This window comes from Arvicanthis niloticus, chromosome 6 (assembly GCF_011762505.2).
Source record: "Arvicanthis niloticus isolate mArvNil1 chromosome 6, mArvNil1.pat.X, whole genome shotgun sequence".
Classification (NCBI taxonomy): domain Eukaryota; kingdom Metazoa; phylum Chordata; class Mammalia; order Rodentia; family Muridae; genus Arvicanthis; species Arvicanthis niloticus.
In genome coordinates, this window is record NC_047663.1 from 52,579,843 (window position 1) to 52,586,829 (window position 6,987).

Here is a 6,987-nt window from a genome sequence, read left to right on the forward strand (position 1 = left end):
CCCAGCTCCTTAGGGTGTCCTTGCTCCCTTTGTGACCACTGTCTGCCCTGTCATTGTCCCTTTACTGACTCTGTAAGCAGGCTGCTCCTTTGTTGTTCTTCCCAGAGTTAGTTTTGTCCCCTGGCATCCTTCCCCTTTGCCTTGAAAGCTTGTTTTCTGAATCCTTTTGTAAGAAGGACATTCACCACCCTCCCCAGCACTCTCAGTTCTAAAGATACCACTTCCTACATGGTCAAGTAGTTCACAGCTACACAATCTTTCCTTAAGATTTTGGCAGCAATCTTTAATCTCAGTAGCAGACTGATCTCTGTGAGAACAAGGCCAGCCTGGTCTACACAGCAGAATTCCAAGACAGCCAGGACTACAGAGAGAAAGTGTGTCTCAAAAAAAAAAAAAAAAAAAAAAAACAGAAAAAAAAAAAGAAATAAAAAAACAAAAAGATTTGAACACCCTAGAATGTTGATGAATTTTTCCTTAAATCTAAAGTAGAAACTATTAGTTCTTTGGAAAGTTAGTTATACAAAATGATGTTTTGCTGGGGCACACGGGTGAAAGGATGTCTTGCTAAAGCAGACACATGAAAAACTGTTTTCCTGGACCAGACAGGGGTGAAGGGATGTTTGGATATAGCAGACACGGGAACAGAATCTTGATGAAGGAGTTGAAATATGACCCCACAGGCAGTGGGAGGTGAGTACTGAGCATTGGTTTGTTATTCTTCACTAACAACATGCATGTATTAGTTCACCTTACATACCGTTGTTGAGCTCAACCTGTGATAACTCCAACATTGAGAGAAACTCCCCCAAGACTGCTTGTGAGATCCCAGCAGTGGTTTGCAGCTTCTGTGGCTTCCCCTCAGGCTGGTTGGTGAGCCTAGCGGTTTCTTCAGGATTGAACTACAGCTGCCTGGTGCCTTCTTGCTGAAGGGACTGGACTGTAGCTGCTGGTTCCTGCCTGGTGTCTGCCTGCCTAGAGGACTGATCTGCAGCTGCTGAGTCGTATTTGGTGTTTGCTACAGGGCTGAATTGCTGCCCAAGAAGATCAAGCTCACCACCAAAGAACTATTGCTGAACAGGTCCACTTCCCCCATATCCTAATAACTTTTCTCTTCCACTAACCCTGTTAGGTGGTGGGCAAGAGGAGACATTGAACCTTTACTAAAAGTAGGTTGCAAAAAATTTATGCCTACATGAATCTGCTTTACTAACTCAGGTCTCTTAAATTTAGCTATCAGAGAACATGCAGTCTAGATCTTAGTCTGGGAATAGCTACCCTACACCTGTCAAAGGGAACCACCCATTCCCATTTCCAGTCAGGTAACCAGGTAGAGTGACCGCCCCTGCCTACGCAGATGCACTGCTGTCGCCTTAAAACCACTTAAGACCACAGGCTCCTCAGCCTTCTGTCCATGTTGGTTGGTGCAGAGCTGACCCTGTAACCAACATAAAACCATGGACCTTAAGGGTGAAGTCAACTCTACAGGAGTCACAAAGAATAGACAGAAAGCCATCAATCCTGTGGTCCTCTTGGGGCAGCTCAAAGCTGAAGTGGCAGAGATTAGAACTGTCTTGTTCAACTTAGACAAGCATGAATCAGCAGCTGGAGTCCATCTCCCTCCCCTCAGCAGGTTGGCTTGTATGAGGAGCCAAGGCAGAGAGGAGTGCACATTGGACAAACTGTCACACACTTACCTCTGCTGCTTGGGCGGCAGCCTGTTGCTGTGCTGCAGATGTAATTGAGGGTGATGTTGACAGCTACTTGGACTTGTGTTTTACTTGTCACCAGTGGGCTGTGCTCTCGTCCCTGTTGGTCTCACTCAGGTGTACCCTTTAGGAATGCTCTCCTCTTCCTGCATCTGTGACCTTCTCTTCTTCCAAGTAGCATGAAGATGCTTCAGGAACACTTGGTGGCAGCTCACATTAGAGGCACATGCTATACCTTTGATCTGGAATGTCCCTTCAAGGTCCATATCTTAAAGCCCTGTTCCTGAGCCCAATGCTTTGAGAGGTATTAGAATTCTGATTAGCTGGGGACAGGTGGAGAGAAATTAGGCTGGGGAAAATACTTCTGAGGGCACACTGAGCCTCAGACCCTTCCTGTCTCTCTTGGCTCACTGGCTGTCATTAGGTAAAAACAGGAAACCCCTGCCAGGCACTCCTGCCAGGGTGTGTGGCACTGGTACAGACCCAAAGGAACAGAGCTGCATGACAGGCACTGAAGCATCTGAACCCATGACTGAGTGAGAACCTTCCTAATACCTCTGATAGTTCCTCAGATTAGAGACTCACACACCAGAGAAACTTTTAAAATCACTAATGTCAGGGACTCCAGAAATGGCTCAACGGTTAGGAGTATTGGCTGCTCTTCCAGAGGACCTGGGTTCAATTCCCAGCACCTATATGACAACTCTGTAACTCCAGTTTTCAGGTGTCTGACACTCGTACAAAGACGTACATTTAGCAAAACACTAATTAATGCACATAAAATAAAAATAAATAAAACATTCTAAAATCAGTAATGTAATATCTGAGGCTACTGAATAGGGTAAGGACCTAGGTACTGATTTTTTTTAATGTTGTATTTAATCTAGGTGGGCCCAAGTTTCTAAATGGACTCTACAATATCTGGCTTTTTAAAAATGTACTTTTGCCTGCATAATATATGGTCATTCCATGCATTTCTGGTCCCTGTGGAAACAAGAAAAGGGTACTGGATCCTCTGAAGCTGGAGTTACCCAGATGGTTGTGTGCCACGGTGTGGGTGCTGGGAACTGGATCCGGGTCCTCTGCAAGACATGTTCTTAACTGCTGAGCTGTCCTCCCAGTCCCTTTATGGATACTAAGGATCAAACTCAGGTAGTCAGGCTTGTATGCCAAGTGTTTTTACCTGGTGAGCCATCTCCCACATCCTGTTCGCTAATTTTTAATAATTTTATAAGCTTACAACAAAAGTAAGAGTGATACAAAAAATGAAATTGAGAGCAAATGTTTTACTAGGACTCTCCTGTCCTTGTTTACTTGTCACCTATGAATTCGGCCAGAAGAACTAAACGTTCTGTCTCTCAAGCGACTCCCGGAATCAGTACAAGGTACCTGCTCCTTGATGTTCGTGAGGGCTTGGTTCCAGGGCCTCTGCAAATATCCAAACATGCAAATTCTGAAGTCCCTTTATGTAAATACAGTGTTTGTGTAGAAATCTCATACAGATCCCATATACTTTACATCACCTCTTAATTCCTTGCAATGTCGGGAACCAAGCAAAGGCTATGCAAATACTAGTTATGACATATCGTGTAGGAAATAATGGCTGTAAAATTAGTCTGTACATGTTCAGGTCAGATGAGCCACTGTGGTCTTAACCTCCTGCCTGCCATTCCTAGGTTGGTTGAATCCCAGAACGCACAACCCAACTCACAGGCAGGAGACTGGACAAAGAAAATAATAAAAGGTGACAGGGCGTGGTTACTGGTGGAACTAGTCAGGGATTACAGATCCAGAACTGCAACAGGACAAAAACTAGAAGACTTCACAGAAGGATGGACTTCTGCTCTGACCCTAAGAGCCATTAAAATGGCAGTCAATCATTCTTCCTTATTTGGATCAAGAGGCTGAGTCCAGTTTTCTTCTTGGATACAGTGCTGGGCTGTAATTGGCTTTAGCCTATAAAATACTTCTGAAGCAATTCTGCCAGAGAGAACGGCCCTGCCAGCCCCCAGAGCCAGTGAAGTCATTTCAGATATGCCTGAGGCAGCCTGTCACTGGTGGGAATGCCAGCTGACACTTCATGGAGCCCTACCCAAATTGCAAAATCATGAGCAAATCAACAAATTCTTTCCATTTTAACCTGTTGTGTATATGAGTTGTTTATTCAAGCTACACCTTATGAGAGATATGAAGTCCTGGTATTTTATTTAGAAGCTGTAAGCCTAGACTGGCAGAATTTGAGCTATTTTTACAGCCCAGCCCTATGGCTCATGTTACTTGCTGCTTGAGTCTTGCCTAGGCTGCCTTTCTGCTCCATCAGCCTGTCCTCAGGAAGCATTACTACTGGCCACATGCATGGCCTATCCCCTCTCCTGGTATCCTCCCCTCTCTGTCTCCTTTCTCCTTCATCCCTGATCTCTACAGGGATCCCTCACTCCATCCTCAAGTCCTCCCTTTCTCTCTCTTCTGCCCAATCACAGGCCTTTTATAAACCAATGAATTTAAATTGTGGAGCAAGATTCAAATAACAAAGGCTGGTATATGAGGGATTTGTTGTCTTTGGGGTACAGCATTTAGCATTTCAATACATAGCACCAGACAAACCCACAGAGGGTGGGCAGCCATCCAGGCAAGGCATGGCCAGCAGTTTTCACAGAGGATGGGCAGCTATGACTCTCCCCCAGAGTAAGCTGTGTTCATCTCCCTCCAGCAGGAAATATGCAGGTAATGGATATTGTTCACCTAGCCTGGGGTTAACACAGCAGATAGGTGTGGCTGAGAAAGGGACAATGACAGTAGCTACAGCAACCAAGGTTGCCACCCACTGAGCTTGCTACACAGGAGGAAATAGCAGTGACAACAGCCTACAGCCTGTCAGGGCAGGACATGACCACAGGGCCTGGCCTGCTGTTAAACAATCCTAACCAAACCTCTCAGGAGTGGAGAGAGCCAGGCAGCCCCATCCCTAGAGCAGTGGTCTCAGCCTTCCTAATGCTGTGCCCCTTTAATACAGTTCCTCAGGTTGTGCTGACCTCCTTCTATACATCATCATTGCTACTTCATAACTGTAATTTTGCTACTGTTATGAATCATAACGTAAATATCTGTGTTTCTGATGACTCCTGTGAAAGGGTCCTTCTACCCGAAAGCAGTGGCAACCCACATGTTGAGAGCTGCTGCCCCCGAGGAAGCAGGCTGGTTCGCAGGAAAGGCTATGGAGCATGGAGAGTCCACTAGTGTAATGCCTGCCATCCGGGCCACTGAACCAGCACTGCTCTTTAGAAGAAATAACTGACACAGGCAATAGAAGCTTTCGGGCTCCTTGGGCCTGGCTAACCTTTAGCATCGTCCTTAGGTGCTCCCTTCTGAGCTCAACTGAGCCTTGGCCTGGAACCCACAGCAATGAGCCCACAGAGACCTGTAAGAAGGCTTCATCAAATGAGGGTCTTAATGCTAATCTCTGAGTATCTTAGAAACAGTTCTTAAAGGTCTTGACATGAAAGACAACAGGGTTGTCCCAAAGCCATATGCTTTCATATCAGTCCCCAGGGTAGGCTACCTCCCTACAAGTTGTTAGTAGTAAACCTCTGTGGCCCCACAAATTATAAAAGTTATTTGACCGCTGCTGTTGGCTGCAGGCCATAACTAGAGTAATATCCCATCACTTAAAATGTTAGATCACATCTTTAATCCCAGCACTCCAGAGGCAGAGGCAATTGGATCTCCGAGTTGGAGGCCAGCCTGGTCTAAAGGAGTTGTTTTAGGACAGGGCTGGAGAGATGGCTTAGCGGGTAAGAGCACCAGTTTCTCTTCCGGAGTTCCTGAGTTCAATTCCCAGCAAACACGTGATGGCTCACAACCATCTATAATGAGATCTGATGCCCTCTTCTAGTGTGTCTGAAGACAGCCACAGTGTACTCATATAAATAAAATAATCTTTAAAAACAAAACCCAATGGAGAGAATTCACATATGCTACTCCAAGTCAAGATAAAAATCCTGTAACTGGGGAGTGATGGCAATCAAAGTGCTGTTGTTTGGTTAATGGGTGTGATGAACCTGCCAATCTGCCCACTGATTATTCTTGCATACAGCCATAGATCAATATCAGCCCCAATCTGTTAGGGAAGGAAACTTCCTTTGGAAATGATGGGTTTAATTTTGGAGGTAGGAAGTGGTTTTTCCAGACAGTTTCTTTGCCTGCCCCGGCCCCTGCTTGTGCCCATACCCGTGACCCGTGACCCTTGACCCGTGACCCTCACCCTGCCCCTTGATTGCTGGGACTAAAGGCATACACTACTACCATTTGGCCAAAATGATGGCTTCTGGGAACAAATGACCACTGTGGTAGCACAGTGACTGGTGTTTCACCAAAGATGGACATCTAAGTCACTTCCCTCCAAGGCTCAGGGAACCTTGTGCTGCAAGAGGGAGCAGACAGAGTGGAAGAGAGGGGAGTGAAAGGGAGTGTTGTGTAGCAGTTTTCTCTGAGTTCAAACAGTCCATCCTGGAGGGAAAGAGAGGCTCAGGATTTGAGATTTAAACAACTTTAGATCCTGGAGAGCTGAAATTTAGAAGATTTACCAGGCTCTTTCCAAGGATGTAAAGACCAGGACTGACCAGGAAGGACTCTGTAGCATGGTGAGTCCCCTTCAGTCCTGCAGAGAGCTCCAGGGATCCACCTTCCTGAGCTGTTACCCTCACTGGGGTGGTCTCTGATGCTGCAGCCTTTAAGTGTGCACTCCTGTAATTAGCCCCTCACCCACAGTCCTTTACATTACTTCAATCTGATTCAACAGATTGGACATGGTGGTATCTCTGATCTGTTTTTAGTTTACTATATGGGATGAGTAGATATCTGTTCTCATCTCCCCAGAAACGATGTGACACAGCAGTGTGTGTGTGTAAGGGGGGAGCAGGCTTAGACTTTTCAAAACCCACTTTAATCAGGATTCTTAAGTGACTTAACCTCTCTCCAGCCTGCCACCCACCAGAGGTAAGGAAAGGTTAATAGGACAAGGAGGATGTGGACCTGCTTAGAAACAGATCTCTGGGACCATTCCAGTCTTAGTTGTCAGGAGAGCAGCAGTTCAGTTCACACCAGTCAGAGTCAGCAGTGGTAGCTCACAACATCATTCACAACTCTGCAATGGCAGTTCAGTCCAGAAGAAACCCCAAGGCTCTGCCAATTGACCCGAGTCCACAGAAGTGGCCAGAAGCAGGTGGAGAATCAGAAGTTCTTTGGTGCATTTCTCTATGTGACGTCATGATAAATAATGATC